We start from the raw sequence: 18,110 nt of genomic DNA on the forward strand, positions 1-18,110 counted from the left end.
TAAATACATTTCAAGAATATCAAAACCACATGCAAGAAGCCTGCTTCAAACTTCAATGACATTCATTATATACAGAGGCTAAAATGTGTTTAAAAGGAATCCTCAATTAAAGACTTAGAATTCAGACTTTCAGATCAAAGCATAAATACGGATCCATCTAAAGTTCCGCCAGTCATGGAGTGTTCTACTCCACTGAACATCAAACAAATAAAGAAATTCTTTGAGTTCACAATGTTTTTAGGCACTTTATTAGAAAATTAGGTCCTTTTGTCTATCTCTAAATTGAAAAAGAAAGAAATACCCTTTTGGTGCGGCACTGAACGATGCATTCTTCATTAATCCTTTTTTTATTTATTTTACAGAGTTTTATATAGCGCAAACATGACAGGAATCGGTTATCAGAGTGCTTTACATAGCATCAGTTACATTACATGAGGACACATTCATTTTTGTTAGGCACGCGGAGATTAAGTGATTTTGCCCAGAATCACAGGATGTTCAGCGTCATTGCCGAGACTCGAACCCAGTTCCCAGGTCGACCGACCTAGCCGTTAGGTCAACTCCTCTCCCCTTGCTTTCAGATCAAAGCTCTTAAACAAATTGCTCGCTATCAAGGGTGTCTTTAGCTATTCACTGTAGTATTTAGAAGAAGGCCATCAGAGGAGCATTGCTGGCGGCAAGCCTAGATGGCTGTGAAGGTCTAGTGCTCTCATGCTGGTCCCCCTTTCACTGAACCTCAGGCTACCTGTGCTGTTATGAAAGTGGGTCCGGGATCGCAGACTTCCTAGACCCAGTGGGTTATTCAGAGCATGTCCAGGAACCAATTGAGCGGGCTCATTCTGGCTCAACAACAGCGGATCTCTAGCCCTGTCCCACCACCTAAGAAAGCTGTGTGTGTGTACAGTGCAACAAACCTACAGAAAAGAACCAGAGGCCTCAGGACTACCAGGGCCAACCCCGGGTGCACTGGACTTTTGCAGCTTGAGGGGAGTGGAGGAGGACACTTCTTGATCAGGCACTGCAGAAGAATTGGCGATGCAGTTTGCTTTCGCTTGACCCTAAGTCACCTGCAGGAGGTTTGACTGACGTAAGTGAGGTGATGGCCCTGGTGTGTGGGCTGTAAGGGGGGGTATAATGGATGCCACATCCATTGTGTCTGTCCAATGGGGAGGGCCTTCACTCATCAATGACCAAGGAGGAGAGAAGTCTTTATGCATTTATGTGTGTTCAGGACGCCAGCCTTTAATGATTATGGATTGCATCTTGCTGGAGAATAAAAGTCTCACTCACACTTTTGGTTGAACCCAATAACGGCAAAGAAGAAATGGAAAGACACAAGTCTAAGGCTTGGAGAGGACCCAGATAGCATTTGATGGTTGCGAGAAGAGATGGCACACAAGTCGGTTACCAATGAGGCAGCTTTGAAGTTACATGAAGACAATCTAAGGAGCTTGTCTAGTAAGGTAATTCAAACTGAGCAGGTGGTGACAGATGTGTGTACTAAGATCCCAACTTTGGAGAGTGATGTCAGCAAGGCAAAGAACACCTTTAAAGATAATGCTGCCTTTAAGGACTGTGTGGCGAGTAGCGTCTTAATATTGAGCTCTAGGGTCGGGAGGCAGTCAAGTGTGGCGCTGATCCAGCACTCTGGGTTAACCCTCCTACCATTTATCCTCCGATGAAGCTTTTCTTTACCACCTGAGAGTCAATTCAGAAGCTCGGTCAACTGAATTCGTGTATCAGGGGAATAAGTGTTAGCCTAAGCCACACTTATCAAAGAATCAAGGAGAAGCAAAGTCCAAGGGAAAGTGTGGTGAGGGTCTGGAAAGGTTCTGAAAATGTTCTGGGATCATTCTGAGACCAGGCAGTGTGAACATTAGGTTATAACAAAATAGTCTCGAGCAACACCCCTCTGTATGCATCGTTAGAGGTTCCATTGTCCTTTTCCATTCTCACGTTGTAAGCTGCAACAATTACGAAATGTCCCACACTGGACATGGGAACAACATCGTCCATGTCGCAAACATGCTGAATAAGGCTCCTCAATTAACCTCTTCAGTGCCCATGACGAGATAGTCTTGTCATGGAGCACGGTTGCGCTGTGCCCATGACGAGACTATCTCGTCATGAACCCCACCCACTAATGTAACGCCCGGCACAGGGCGGGGAAAGGGCGTGGCACTGACGGAGTTAAAGCTCTAGCTCTCCATGTTCTTCAGTCAAGGTCTTCCTCTCATGCTCTGTCTCTCTATGTCTCTCTCTCTCTATCGCTAGTACAGTGTTGTGTCTATTCTTAACCAACAAACCATGGGTATTGCACCTGCAAAGAAAAGTCATGTATGTCGGAAAAGGGAAAACAGTATTTTATGCAGAATGGAAAACAGGCCTAGTCAAGTCAATTTAAACTATTAAATCAATAGTGCAGCTTTAATATACGTGTGTACATTTAAACACAAATGAATGTAAAATGTCAGTACATTAGACTCATACTACATGTGGTATGTAGTAACATTGTGTATATGTAGGTGTAAGTATGGCTAAGAACTACATTTCAATTACAATATATGAAACATTGATGCTCACACTGTATAAATATTTATCGTTTCTAGAGTAAACACATGTTTAATAGGTAAGGATGGTTTATTCATCAAGTCCCTAAAGAATATATCATTTATTACGGTTAAGGCACCCAGTATGAATACATTCTCTAATCTTATAGTGAGTGCACTTTAAAAATGATGTCAAGTGCAACATTTACATTGATGTCGTTCGACCACACAAAAAACATGTACTAAGTGCATGATTATGTTATGTATTTGTGACGTGTAAAGGTGAAGCCAAAATTACACTGTACCAGCGCGAATGTCCGTGTGTTGGGCATACCGGTTTTAGCCTGTGAGGAAAATCTTCTGGCTGAGATAGAGGTGTTCAGAGTATGTCCAGGAACCCGTGGAGCGGGCCATTCTGGCTCAACAACAGAGGACCTCTAGCCTTGCGTGATTTGGCTGAAAAAGAGACTCAACCAATGGTTTGCACAGCTGGTGGCAGCCAGCCACCACAGCATCAAATAGACAAATTAAGTGCTTAACCAACATTTTGTTTGTAGCTTAATATTAAGTAGAGACAGAGAACATTGAAAACCAAAGCAAACCAAAGCAAACCTCGCCTTTCAAAACCTACAGACTTGTTGCAACCTCCACCGAAAATATGGCAAGCCAGCCAGACTCTATATGGACTTTATCGCAGAGCTACCAAAGTCCCAGCATTCATCATTTTGCTAGTTGCCTTGCATTAAATTAATGAGGCTGCTCATATCATCCGTCCTATCAAATTACTTTCAGCTCCAAAATTGGCCATGAGATTACTTCAGAAAGGAAATGGACCTCCACATGACCTTCCTGACCAAGGTGCACAGTTCATCACAAGGATTTTGAATGAATTTAGTCTGAATATTGGTATTATCAGCTAGACATCTATTACATAACGCCTCAAGATGGATAACTATATGGAAAAATGTAATTGATCTATTCTTCGATATGTGCATTGCGATGGAACATTGGAAAGAATGGCTCATGTGGATTCCAGTGGAAGAATTTGCCTACATTTACTGTTTGCACGGTTCCTTGGGTTACTGACCTTTTATTTGTTTCACCTAGTTTCATCCTCAACAAATCCATATAGTCAAGTGCTTCATTGGTCGCTTTGCTTCACCACCTCACCGCGGTTCAGGTAGCATCAATGTGTCATCAAGCAAAGTCTAAGTGGAGATGAGCAGTGAGTCCGGGTGCCACAGTCCAATGTTCTGGATTTAGTTGAGCTATCCGTGAGGCACAGATTGATTCCTGGGTAACACCTGTAGTGTAATACGGTTCCTATGAATTTAGTAGGACTGTGTGTTAGGTCAACAAATACTTCACAATATAGAGATTGGGTCTACTCACATCCTCAGTAAATGTTGGTTAGGCTAGTTCACAGTACTGCATCTAAACTCCTGAAACTCCAGAGTTGTAAATGCTGTTAGGAACCTCGAACATGACCACTCTGATTCCCAAGGAGTTAGTGGAAACAGATTTAGCCCTTTTGTTTGTCATTTTTGCATGCCTAAAGTGTTACAAAGAAAAGAAACAATAAAACATTTTCAAATGTTTAGTGAAAAGATCTAATCCTTGTGAGTAAAACACGAACTGAGATGATTAGACAGTGAGACACATCATTGTTACAAGCATTATTAGAATGGTGAAAAACACAAACAATTCAACTATGTTAATTATTCCTAATATGACTCCTATCTATCACTATTAATCCTACACTAGTGAGAGCATGTTGGAGTACTCTTCCTCCAGACCAAGTTGGAATGATCTAAACCCATACCTTGGAGTGTTGTCTCTGGAAGCCAGCCTCAGTAAATTAATAAGTGCACTCCATCTTAGTGCGCAAGCCTGCACACATCTCTACTTGCACAATTATCTTCCTTCTGAGGATGAATATCAGGCCTGCAGGGCTGAATAACATTCACCCTTCTCTGCAGTATTCATGATAACTCTGGTGTTAATTGCCTCTCAACGACTTCAACACAAACACGATTTAAATAATAAAACACTTGCCGTATCTCATTCTGCTAGAGATACAGGAAAACATCTTAACTTCCACTGGAGAATTTGTGTCATCTCCTACAAACATATAATAAAGCAGGGACATCGCGTTTTGGTATGTGTGTCATTGGAACTAACAGTGCAGTGCTTATAAATCAGCTAAAAGAAGAACAGATTGGGCGAGGTTGAGAGAATCCAAAAATGGTGAATTTACAGCATGTCATTTCTCTTGCCACCTCTCAGAATGTTTTTCTAAATCATCTTTCATAAGATTATTCTGAGAGCCATATATTCGCCCTATCGAGCAAGTCATCCCCCCGTTACCATATCCACCAGTTCCAAACTAAAAAAGACACATGACCCTTCCTACCTAAGAAATTCCTAATTTATAGATATTTAAAAAAATCCTTTTAGCTAACATTAAAGGCTGCCATGAATTCCTCAAAAGAGAAAATGCCCTCATAAGAAAAAAAATTATCTAATCTTCTGGGACCCTAGCCCTTCCAACGACTCACATAAGGATCCCAAAAAATATCAGGAAGAATGAGGTTTTTGTGCAGCGGGGTGTAACAATTCAATCAACCAATCCCCAATTTATTCTGAACCGCAGTCCATATTTTAAACGCACCCTAGAGGGACTTGGAACTGGCTTTTTTAAATTGACTAAACTCTGTTTGTCACCAGGGCATCTTCCCCCAATAGTAACTCAAAAGAGGAGGGAGAACCATAGTTTTCTATATAACCTCCATCATCATCCTCCCAAGATGAATAGCCATCTGTGGAGGTGATGCCGCCCAATAGTACAACTTAAAGTTCTGGACAGCCCATCCCCATCTCTCATGAGGTAGCGTCATGAATGTAAGTGCCCTTCTAGTTGTGGCATATGCCTACAGAAAAAACAAATTCGAGACCATATCCTCAATTATTTTCAACCAGTGGTTCCGCACTTCCGGAGGAATGGCTCAGAAGAGATATAGCACCTTAGGTAAAAAAAATCATTTTGACATTGTTACTCCTGCTTATAATAGACAAATGTAAATTATTCATCCTCACAAACTCTTTTGTGGCCTTTCCAATTAAAGGATCTAAATTGTTTTCAACAATGTTATCAACCTCTGCTACTATACTTACTCCTAAATTCACTGCACTGTCGGCCACCCGATCAAGCGCAAGTTACCGTTAATAACCACCTGGGCCTTATCTTTGTTCAATGAATATCCAGAGAAGCTACCAAAAAGACCGTCCTCCCTTTCAATCTCTTTTAAAGCGTCCCTTGGATTTGTTGTAACTACTGCTACATCATCAGCATATGTGAGAATTTTAGTACCCCCTCCATGAGAGCGTATTGGCGGTATTACCGGGATATTAACTAGCCTCTGAATTAAGGGATCAATAAATAGGGCAAAAAGTAATGAGGAACAGGGACAACCCTGCCTTGTCCAGCGTCATATCATAATTGTTCCATATTGTCCACCCATCAGTGAAATCCATGCCATAGGGCTTATATATAAAGCTCTCACTACATTAATATACCCAGTCCCTATACTGATCTTTCCTATAACTAAAGGTGATGCCAGAAGACCCTATCAAATGCTTTTTCTGCTTCCAGTCCTCATTAAGAGTCTTAAAAGACACATGCTCCAGAAATTGCAGCATATCCCCCTCTCCAAACACCACATCTTCAGTATACCCTCGAAAGGCTGCAGTGTACTCTCAGGGTCTGATACCATATCACACATAGGATCTCTCACTTCCCTTATATCCCCCTGTAAATTTTTGTCTGGTACGAATTGTAAGTAAGTGACCCACTCGCTCGCTATACAAACTTTAGCTTACCGGCTAGATATTTAGCCACAGCCTTGTTTGCAGAGACGTTAGAAATTGCTGCCTTAGAGATTGCTACACCCTGTTGCGCACCCTTAACCTCCTCCCATTTCATTACAGCAACATTAAATTTGATTCCACAGCCGTCAGGGCCCCAGACCCATCAAGCAGTTTTTTTTCCTTGGTGTTTTGTTTTTGCCAACTCAAGCTGAACCGAAGGGTCTCCCCAAGGATACCAACTTTAAAAGCAACCTTTATAATCCCCTGGGAAACACTCCCTGCATTGTCCTCCATAAAAATCTGAATCCACTCACTTATATGCCTTACATATTCATCATCCAAGAGCAGAGCACTTTCAAATGTTCAATTCGAAACACTCCCAACCGTTCCTTTTACTTGCATTTTCAAAACCACCAGATGTATGACCAGTTTTTGCGTGCGCAAACGGGTTTGCAACCCGTTTGCGCACACAAAAATCTATATGGCCTTGTAAAAACACTATTTTGCCACTCGCAAAAAATTGCGACTCTCAAAATAGTGTGTTGTGACTCGCTATTAGGAAAGGGCATTGCCTTCCTAACAGCGAGTCTCTAGCCATGTATGAATGTTTGGCAACCACAATTGTGGTCGCAAAACACTCACAATTTACTGCCCTCTTCAAGTGGGTGGTAATGGAGTCGCAAATGGGAAAGGGTCTTCCCCTTTGTGACTGCCTTTAAAAATATTTTTTAAGGGCAGGCAGTCTCAGGGACCACTACTGGCCCTGAAAAAATGACAAGAAAAAGTTTCATATATATATTTTTTTAAATGCAGCCCATTTTCCTTCAAGGAAAAGGCGCAGCGTTTAAAAAGAAAAAAACTGCTTTATTGACAAGCAGTTCAAGGCATGTAAGTCTGTTGAGTCCAGCAGGCCAGCATCACTGGGAGGGCCAGCCATTCCCAATGGGGTCGCAAATTGCGAGTGGCTCATTAATATTCATGATTGGGATTCGCAATCAGTGTCTCTGACACTGTTGTACATTCCAAATTGCGACTCGCATATTGCGATTTGCAATTTGTGCTCAATTGCGAGTGCTCAATTGAGAGTCGCAATTTGGAATGGTCGTACATCTGGTCCCAAGATCTAACATTACACTAGGACATTTTTCTATTCTACAGTCCTGAAGAAGACAGTGGGAGATAGAAAAACATGCATGTGACCTATGTAATGCAGAATATAAGTAAATCCTGGATCCAATACATTTTTATCATCCCAAACATTAACTAGGCTGTGATCCCTTTCCAGATTACACATGGACCTGAACACTTTTCGGCTTCCGGTCCAGATAAGGCTTGGTACCGTTCTCTAGGAGACCCTCTGCCCCTAAATGTATGCTAAATTCCCCACACATAATTATTGGCATCAGCGGAAGCACAAGCTCATTATTCAACCAATCCAAGACAGCAGGATCATCCACAAGAGGCCCACAGATGGACCACAGAGTAAAAGTCCCATTGCGTTAATGACACTCTGCAATTACCAAACTACCCTGATTATACGCCCTGGATCACTTACAACTGCAAAACTTTCTCCGTGCCATAATAGCAACACCTGTGTCCTTGTCCCTTGAGTCGTTCAGCAAACTAACGGAAACCCCAAAGATTCAAGTATATTTTGTCTTGCCCCTTCAAAAGGTGTATCTTTTAGGCATAGTATATCGGCCTGTAATATCTGTTGATCTACAGCCACCCTATCTCTTTTGAGGTGATCATTCAGCCCGCAGATGTTCACTGTAGCTATTCATATCTTACTCATAATATAAGCTTAAAGGGAGAGGCCTCACTACGTAACAACACCCTTACATACCCCATTATATACAAAACGTGCCCTAAATGCCTAAAAAAACTATCAATCACTGCCTTCCGCTTGTATTGACCCCCAATTCCTACCCCCCAAGTCCCCAAAATCCCCAACTCCCCACCCCCCATCCTCTACCACCACAATGGAGCAGTCAGGTCGGTGATGACCTGCGTGATGCCACCCAATACCACTCCCACTACCCACACCTCTCAGCCAGCTCAGAGCAAAAGAATCCCTACAACAACGAAAATTAAGGAGAAAAGAGAAACGGACAAAACAAAAGAGCCTTTCACATATCATTACAGACAAGAAGAAAGAGGTAAGCCCCTTGAGACAAAATCTCCATTATTGAAAAATTAGGCACACATTGACAATAATACACTATCATTAGGTTTACCAGATCAGTCCAATTGGATTCAAGACCTGTGGGAACTCCAAAAGAAATCACATATAAATATTCTTGACTTTTTATCTCAGACATTAATGTTTGAGTCTTTTCTTTTATAGTGACCTTCAAGCGAGCAGGGTTCATCAAAAAAACTTCACCCCCAAGATCCTGAAAGCGCTCAAAGAGTTGCCTGAAACCCCACCTCCTCTCCACTGTGGCGTGACAAACGTCAGGCTGGACAAAAAATTATGCCCATCATGGCAATGTCTGGTCGCGCCTTTTTAAAAATCGCTTATTGAAGAAGAGTGTTTCCAAAGTACACCAATATTGCTCTAGATTTCTCTGCCTAGTTATCCCGTTGCTTTTTTAACATTAATGGAAATTGATGTACCCGCTGCAGTTCCTTATCCCAAAAACACTGAGAAAGATCAGAAAGAGCTCCTTTCAAGCAACCAAGCATAAAGGCCCATATATCGCTCCCCTCAACAGTTTCTGCTAATCCAAGAAATCTCAAATTGTTCCTCCGCTGCATATTTTCAAAGTCTTCCATCATCCCTATTATATCCACCAATTGAGATTCATGTGCTTCCTTCTGGCCTTTTAGAGATCAAGCTTCAAGTTCTAAACTTGCTGTTTGCTCCTCTACAGAGGTAATCCTGTCCCGTGTTTCAGAACAGGTTTTGTTAACCTTCCTAACTTTTTTCAGGCCAGGCAGGCCCACTGGCCATCACTGCAGGTCTCTTCTTGAAATTGTTTTAGAGAATTAAAGATAAACGTTAGCGAGAGTTCCTCTGCGCATCCAGGACTGCTCACAGCTAATATCTCAGTCTTGCCCCCGGGCGGCTTCAGCTCATTTCTTTAATCGGAATACACCTGCTGAGTAATCCCACTGCAGCTTTTGGGCAGCATTCATATCGAACTCACTTCCAGGCCCCCTATATGACTCGTCTCTTTATGCTTTTTCTGTGATTTCCAGCATCTTGCAGTTGTGGCTGTCTCACAAGAAGTGCTACTAAACTAGCCTATCAAACCCAAGAGGCTGAATCCTCCTCTAATGCCCTGCCACTAATGTTAGAGAAGTCTGAATATTCTGTAAGGGACGAAAAATTGTCCCCATGTTCAGGGGAGCCAAAGGCGAGTTGTAAACTTCCATTGCCCTTTTCTGGATGGCTCACATCATAACTGGAAAGGAGGCATTGTAACCCAGTAACGGTAGACCCCCTTGAAACTATGACTGTGTTTCCTGCAGCAGCTTCTGACATACTCACAACTGCTGAGCAAGCTGTAACCACCCTATCTGCAGGAATCATAGACTGCTTTTCCCCGCCCCATTATGTGCTCCGTATCACCGATCATAGCGTCCTCAGGGCACTGTTCTGTAGCTTTTTGAGTGGACTTTCTGATATTATCTGCAGAGGTCTCCAGAGATACCATATCAGCGGGACCCACCAACCACCATACCTTCTTCTGCTGCCGGGCTTTGTTGAGTCAGTCCTGTCTCTTTGATCAGAGTCCCCGCGCCTCCCGGTGTTGCAGCAGCAAACATTTCAGCAATTAGAGGTTGTGATTGCCATGGTGAGCTGTGAAGGGCTCACCGAGCATCCTATTGAGTAGTAATTTTCCTTAAGTGCAGTACCATGCCCTCGGGTCTCAGAGTCTCCAAATGCATGATCTTCCAGTATCTTCCCTCCTATATTGTTCCATAAACGTGTCTGCCCAAGACCGCGGTGTCCGCCCGTCCCTGACCGATTTTGACCCTTTCGCTGGCATACTCCACTGCAGCAAACACCGACTGAGGGTGTGGGTGCTCGCTTGCGTCACCCAGAATGCCGTTCATAGAGCAACTACAACTTTCACAAAAGCACTCCAGCAGGGCCGGTTCTAAGATTTGCAGGGCCGGGGACAAAAGTGAATGTGCGAGGCCCCTCTATTTTATGTAAGTGACACAGCTCAGGAAGCTGCTTTGTACAGACCCCTTCTGTGCCAGGGCTCCTCCTCTCAGCCCCTACAAGCACCTCTTTTACTGCTCCTATGGGGCTGAAGGTGTGGGAATTGCTTAGGAGCTGAGAGTTAACACTGTGAGGGCACTAAAGTGCTGGACAATGGGCGTCCTGCAGTGTCTCTGAATGGTCCCCTTGCAATTGGGACAAGAGGAAGTGTCTCCCTACCCTAGGCCTCCTGACACCATCCCTGAGAGCCCGGGGAAGGGCCCTAATTGCAAGGAGACCCCTTTCTTTCAGTTTGATCGGCAGGGAAACAACAGGACACACGATTGGTGCGGGCCCCATGCTGGTAGGTTGAGTGCGAGGCCATGGGCAGCTGGCCACACTGCCCATGCCTAGCGCCGGCCCTGCACTCCAGGTCTCTATGCTAGTGGAGCTCGGCCTCGGTGCTTGTGTCTGCTGGCAAAAATATCTCCACATGCCACAGAATCTACAGAATCTGGGCAGTATCTCCAATCTCCGATCCCTTTCCTCTTTCTGTGTGTACAGCCACGAAACAACTAGAGCTGGAAGGGGCCGCCAGTTCGATGTGCTACATGGACACAATCTTGCTTCCAATTTTGCACCAGAGATGCTTACTTTCAGCTGTACTATACTCACGAGAAAATTGCAAGATGAGGGGGAATTAAGGGCTCAAGCTGTCCACTGTGTCAATTTCACAGGGGCAAATTTGATCCATATTTTTGCCGTTTACCCCTCTTTAGATGTGCTAAAGGAAGAGTTTGCCAAATTTTGTGACACCAGACTTAAAGGGAAAATTACTCTAACTCTCCAACTCATTCTGTTGGGTATACATACCGAGGTGGTCCCTCATGTTGACCAATCATTTTTGTTTTTTTGCCATGATGGTATTTAGGCTGTGCATTGCCTCAGTCTGGCTTAACCAAATCCCCCTTCCTTTCATCAATGGCTGTCCCGAATATTAGCAATCTATTGGAAAGCTCCTTTGTATGCACAGAAAGGCAAAAAAGCAAGAAAGAAGGGGACACGGATCTGTAGCCCCTTGCCAAGTGATCACGGTCCAGCGGGACCTCTAGGGGAATATAGTTAAGCAGCAGGGCGAGAGGATTGAATAGTTTGCTACATCTGGTGGTGTTCTTCTACCTGTTGATTAATGCTCCTGTATAGGTATTGAATATATGTCTTTAGATCGAATGCGCTACAACGTAGTACATACAACGCGGTTGTTACAACGAACGTGTTGTTACAATGCGAACCATTACATCGCAAGTCGTTACAACGACTTGCTGTAGGGGGCACACTGGATTTAGGAATAGTATAATTTACTATACCTACTCCAGTTTGTGCACAGAAAGGCAAAAAAGCAAGAAAGAAGGGGACACGGATCTGCAGCCCCTTGCCAAGTGATTAAGGTCCAGCGGGACCTCTGGGGGAATATAGTTAAGCAGCACGGCGAGCGGATTGAATAGTTTGCTACATCTGGTGGTGTTCTTCTACCTGTTGATTAATGCTCCTATATAGGTATTGAATATATGTCTTTACATCGAATGCGCTACAACGTATTCTATACAACGCGGTCGTTACAACAAACGTGTTGTTACAATGCGAACCATTACATCGCAAGTCGTTACAATGACTTGCTGTAGGGGGCGCACTGGATTTAGGAATAGTATAATTTACTATTCCTACTCCAGTTTGTGCAACAGCAGGGAAGGAGTTGGATTGGGAAGCCAACACCCTCTGCCCCCTACAGCAAGTCATTGTAACGACTTGCAATGTAAAGGTTTACGATGTAACAACACGTTCGTTGTAACGACCGCGTTGTAATGGAATGCATTGTAGCGCATTTGATGTAAACAATGTCTCCCATAGGTATTTGCATCCTGGAAGTATTTAATGAATAAAGTTACAGTGCTTTTGGAAGTATTGAATCAATGTTTACTGTATTCTTTGCATGGTGCAATTTACATACTGAACTTCACAGTCATTGGACCTACGAATGATTTAATTTTTTTATCTAATAATATGAATTTATCAATCATGATGCTGTGCTGTTTTATATGTAGTGAAATATGACACTTTCCGCTTCTGTTTTGGGGTATAAAGAGAAAATGTTGCAAAAAAAATGAATGTAAAAAAAATTTAACTAACAGCGCAGACTACAGAACAAGAGTATCTACCAAAAATAAACGTGTGCAAGGCATTTTCTTCTGTTAGTGAAAAACATGTTCAAACCACCATCTTAAAAAGATGCTAAGTTACAAAGGAAGACTAAAAAAGTAGTTTGCTTGTGTTAGACCTGGCACCATTGGCGCGAGTCTCCCTTCCATTTTTCGCTGTGTCTTCTCTGTTTTTGCTGGTTATAGATGCTCTGGGCGCCGTGCCACTGCCATTCAGTGCCACAGCGCGAATGCTCCCTTTGTAAAGATGACATATGAATTGGTACATCCATGATTGGCTTATTTGGTTTACCTGTTAGTCCCTAGTAGCGTGGCCTGTGTGTGCCCAGGGCTGGTAAACCGAATGCTGCTGGTGAGCCTGCAGCACTGGTTTGTGCCACCCACAGAAGCGGCTTGTAAAGTGTGTCTCAGACCTGCCACTGCAGTGTCTGCGTGCAGTCCAGAAATGCCATCTTGGCTGTGAAGTGCACCCACTTCCCAGCCCCTAAACCTTCCCTTGGCATCCTGTAAACCCCCTTATGATAGGGCGCATTGTATGTGTAAGGTAGGACATGCCCTGATGTGTGTAGCATGTCCTAGTAGTGAACTACACCCAATTTCGTTTTTCACTACTGTAAGGCTACCTGTTCTCCATAGGCCAGAATGGGAGGTCTGGGCTATTACATTCTATAGTCCTAACTGACCCACAGAACATGGTAGAAAAACGAATTTAGTATGCCTGAGCTCAGAATATTAAAATACATCTTTTAGTGAAGGTTATTTTTATATTCTGTGTTTGAAACTACCACTTTTAGAGTATAGGTACTTTCTTGCCTAAGCCTTCCAGTTTGCTCTGCTATTATGTGTATTGGCTGTCTGGTTTTAGAGGGACAGGGCAGGCTGAGTCAGACCTGGGTTGAATAGAGCGACCTGCCTTGGTGTGAGGGGAGGGGTAGCTCCTGCACTTGAATAGGGCTGTGCCTGGCAAGGTGAATGCTGGCTCCACCTCCCACTGTGCGTCTGAAGCAGACCCCCTCTTTCTGAAAGGAAGGATGCAACCTGATCAACAAAGTGCCCCAGGTCTGGGCAGAAATGGTTCTGGCTGGGTTCAGAGACTTGGGACCCCTAAGAACAAAGACTTTGGGGGTATAAATATTTGTGCACAAACCCCTACAACCTCTGTCCGTGTGACTACAAGAATCTGCAGGAGAAGGACTGTCCTTGTGCTTGTGTGCTGTTTTTGGGACTGGCCTGCAGCTGTTACTACTGGACTTCAGAGAAGAGGAAAAGAACTTTGATTGGACTTTTATTTTTGCTACAGCAATCACCCAAGGGCTAGAAGAGAGCTAGCCTCCTGCTGGAGTCTCAGGCACATCAGACTCCACCATCAGCCTCCTGTTTTCTCCCAGCGAGGATTACTATCTGCAGGTGAGGCTCCTGTGAGTCCCAGGGCCTCTAGTTCTACTGCTGAGAAGAGAGCGCTGAAAATCATCGCTAACCCCCGTTAGCGAGCCGCTGCAGCTGGTGAGCGTGAGGAAAATCGCCGCTCCACTGTCGCCGAGTGCTCGCTATCCCCGAAGAAGATCGCATCATTTGTCAGCGGGTCTGAAAATGCCCGCTATCCGAAAATCGACGCAGCTCCTGTCAGCGGGCCTGAAAACGCCCGCTATTTGAAAATCATCGCAGCTCCTGTCAGCGGGCCTGAAAACGCCCGCTATCCGAAGATCGTCGCATCGCTTGTTAGCGGGCCCCAAAGCGCTCGCTAACCCCACATCATCGCAACAGGATCATCGCAGCGCGGACGCAGAGCGTTCGCCATTTTCCTCGTATCGCATCCGGATCGTCGCTCCCTTGCGGAGCGCCATTTCCGTCATCGCAGCAAGATCGCACACGCAACAGGCTCGGTGCATCATCCTCCCTTCGCGGCAAGGATTTCATCGCATCACCGGCTTAGCGTGAAGAAATTTGTCGCTTTGTCCTGCCCGCAACCCAGCGCATCATCCTCGCTTGCGGTAAGGATTCAACGCATCGCTGGTTAGCGTGAGGAAATTTATCGCTACTACTCCTTAGCGACATTTTTGTTGCTTTGCTCCAGGAACCAGATACTTTGTGAGTAAAAGGGTCGCAGAGACCACTGCCTTGAACTAAGCATCATTTTGTGCATCCTGAACTATTTTTCTTTGCAGCATTTCTAAAGTAATTATATTTTTATAGTATTGTGGATTTTTACTGTTATTGGTCTTGTGATTAAGTCTATATAAAAATACCTATTTTTCATAACTACTTGAGTGGTGTCCATTTGTAGTGTTCCTCATTATATTCAATCAATCAATCAATCAAGAAAGCTTTATTCGATTTTGAGGTTTAAAATCATAAAAGCGTACATCAAAATATTCATACATATATATACAAATAAAAAGGTTTAAGAATGGTTTGTTTATGCATAATCAAAGTCAATCGGTATAGTCCCCTGTTAATGAAAAAGTTTATCGAATTACAAAGAAGAACAAATTAAGATTAGTACATTGAGCTCCGAAACTTAACAGCCAGCTTTAAAAAACTCGTTAATGCGATAATAGTACATTCATTGTCCAGCTGTAATAACCTAATCATAGCCAGTCTACAAGTACGTATACCCCAGGACTTTAAAATTGGTTTCAGAAAAGCCCCCCTGGGCAACTGATAAAATTTACAAAAAAGAACACAATGAATGTTGGATTGGGCAGAGGTATCATCACAAGGGCAAGGTGGGAGTTCATTCGACCAAGAGTTGCAGAGAGGGAAAGCAATCATACGATAAAAATTTCCAAATCTAAGGCGAGTGAGAAGCATTCGGGCATAACAAGAAGGCTGAGTTAGTAAGTAGTTTTGGAGGCCTTCTTGCATGGTTATTTTTTGGTAATTGAGAACTGTATTTTTTGTTTTTTCCAAATTCCATCTTTTAGTTATAAGATAGTTTAAAGCCAGCTCTCTTAGGGTCTTCCTAGAGACCAATTCCATGGTAGAAGGATTCATAAAAAACTCAGGGTGGCCAAGGTCAATCATCATATTTTTTACATATGTGAGCCATTTTATGTTGGTTAGTCCGTCGAGGTTGAGACAGTCAGTAATCAAGTCTCTGTTTAATTTGGTCTCCGGAGTAACCCAAATCTTATGCCACAAGAGTATAGGCGCAATTTTAATGATATCTAGAATATACAGCAGTCCCAATTCAATGTGTATAAAATAGGTCGATGTGGATTTTGAAACTCCTAATAGGTAGCACAAAAATTGATTTTCGGTTTTTTGTAATAGTTGTGCATTTTCAATACCCCAGAGACCGGCTCCATAGGTGGCAGTGGAGATACATTTAGCCTTGTAAAGAACGATCAGCTCTTTCACTGGTCTGCCACCTAATTTAGCTGAAAACTGTTTTAGCGCGCCAATAGCTCGGATGAGGGCCAAATTTCTAGCATTTATTGCTGTGTGCCAATTTCCCCTCCTGTCGAAATGTATTCCTAGGTAGGAGAAATTGTCCGTGGTCTCGATTCTGCTGTTATCTAAAAAGATTGGACAGGGCAATTTCTTTATTCCCGGACCACAAGCCATCGTGTATGTTTTTGCAATATTTACTTTTAACCCTCGTTCGTTCATGTAAGTTGCAAACTTCAGGACAGCCCTCTGAAGGCCTATCTTGTTCCGAGACATAATGGCGGCATCATCAGCATAAAGGAGTATTGGGGTCGGAGCTCCTAAAATTTTTGGGTAATCATGCTGTGATTCTATTAAGTGTTGGCCAATAGAGTTTATATATAGGGTAAAGAGAAGGGGGGCTAAAATGCACCCCTGTCGTACCCCTCTCTTGATAGGGAATTTATCAGAACACTCGCCTTTGTTTCCGTAACGGACTCTAGCGCCTGCATCACGATACAGAGTTCTTATAAATGCTAGAATGTTGGAATCTAAGCCCATTTCCGATAATATGGACCATAGTAGTTCATGGTTCACGCAGTCGAATGCGGAACTCAGGTCCACAAATGTAACAAAAAGATTTCCCTTTTTTGCCTGCGTGTATTTTGATAAAACTAAGGCCAAATTTAAACTCTGTTCTATAGTCCCTTTTCCTGGACTGAAGCCATACTGTAAATGGGATAATACATTATTTTCCTCTGCCCAGAGTTGAATTCTATTTAGAATTGCCCTTGCTGCTACCTTCATTAAGGCATCTAAAAGTGAAATTGGGCGGTAGCAGGTTGGGGCATTTCTGTCTCCTTTTTTAAAAATAGGGACGACTATAGCTTCAGACCAGGATGGTGGGAGCCCATGACGATTAAAATTGTTTAAAACATTCGTTAACAGGGGAGCCCAAAGATCAGTTTCTGCCTTGTAGACATCCATCGGGACGCCGTCAGGGCCGGGTGCTTTACCTGAGGGACTGTCTTTAATTGCTTTAGTAATCTCCATGCAGTTGAAGGAAATCCCTATTGGGAATGTAATCGGTTGAATTGTGGGTGGTTGAATGATAACCCCGTCAATCAGGGGGTAACCGTAATTAAGGTTTTCTGATTTATCATATAGATTTTTAAAGTGATCTACCCAAATTTCCCCGTTTATAGCCATGTCTATAACATCTGTCTGGTTTTGCTGTAAATAGGGAGCGTTGACCGCTTTCCAGAAAGCTGTATTGTCCCTGGATTTGGACGCTTCAATTAAGGCCAACCAAGCCTCTTTCTTTAGAGTCTGCTTCCTGATTTTTATGGCCAAATAGTACTGTTTTCTGGCTTTGCTGATCTCATCAGGTGATTTGATGGTTTCATGCAGGGCCCTTTTTAGGTCTTGAAGAGCTTTGGTGCAATTTTTATCAAACCAGCCCTGGCCAATTTTAATGTTAGGTTGACGCTCTCTAGTTAATAATTTTTTTAATTCAGATTGGATTTTTAAGAAGGGAGTCAAAAGTACTGATGACTCCTCTGTTTCTGTTAGGCAGGCGAGTATATCGGGTAGGCTAATTTCCAATAAGGTATGTAGAAGATCAACAGGGTTGACCCTATCCCATTTTATGGAATAGCCATTTTTAGTGGCTAGATTTATATTGGGATGGTATTTGGGTGTGACTACAGGGATCTCCTGGATCATTCTAATTTTAAGATTGAAAGCAATTGGGTAGTGATCACTAAAGAAAACGTTAAGTGTTTCCCAGGCGGTGACCAATCCTTCACTTGGTGGAGATATAAGGGTAAAATCAATGGTCGAATTGCATCCCCGCCCGTGAAAAGTTGGTTTAAAGGGGGTATTTGGGGTGCAAAGTTCATTAATAAAAGACAGATTAAAATGGAAAAGCATGTAATTAAGAGTATCGCCCAG

Source organism: Triturus cristatus, chromosome 8 (assembly GCF_964204655.1).
Source record: "Triturus cristatus chromosome 8, aTriCri1.1, whole genome shotgun sequence".
NCBI classification, from domain to species: Eukaryota; Metazoa; Chordata; class Amphibia; order Caudata; family Salamandridae; genus Triturus; species Triturus cristatus.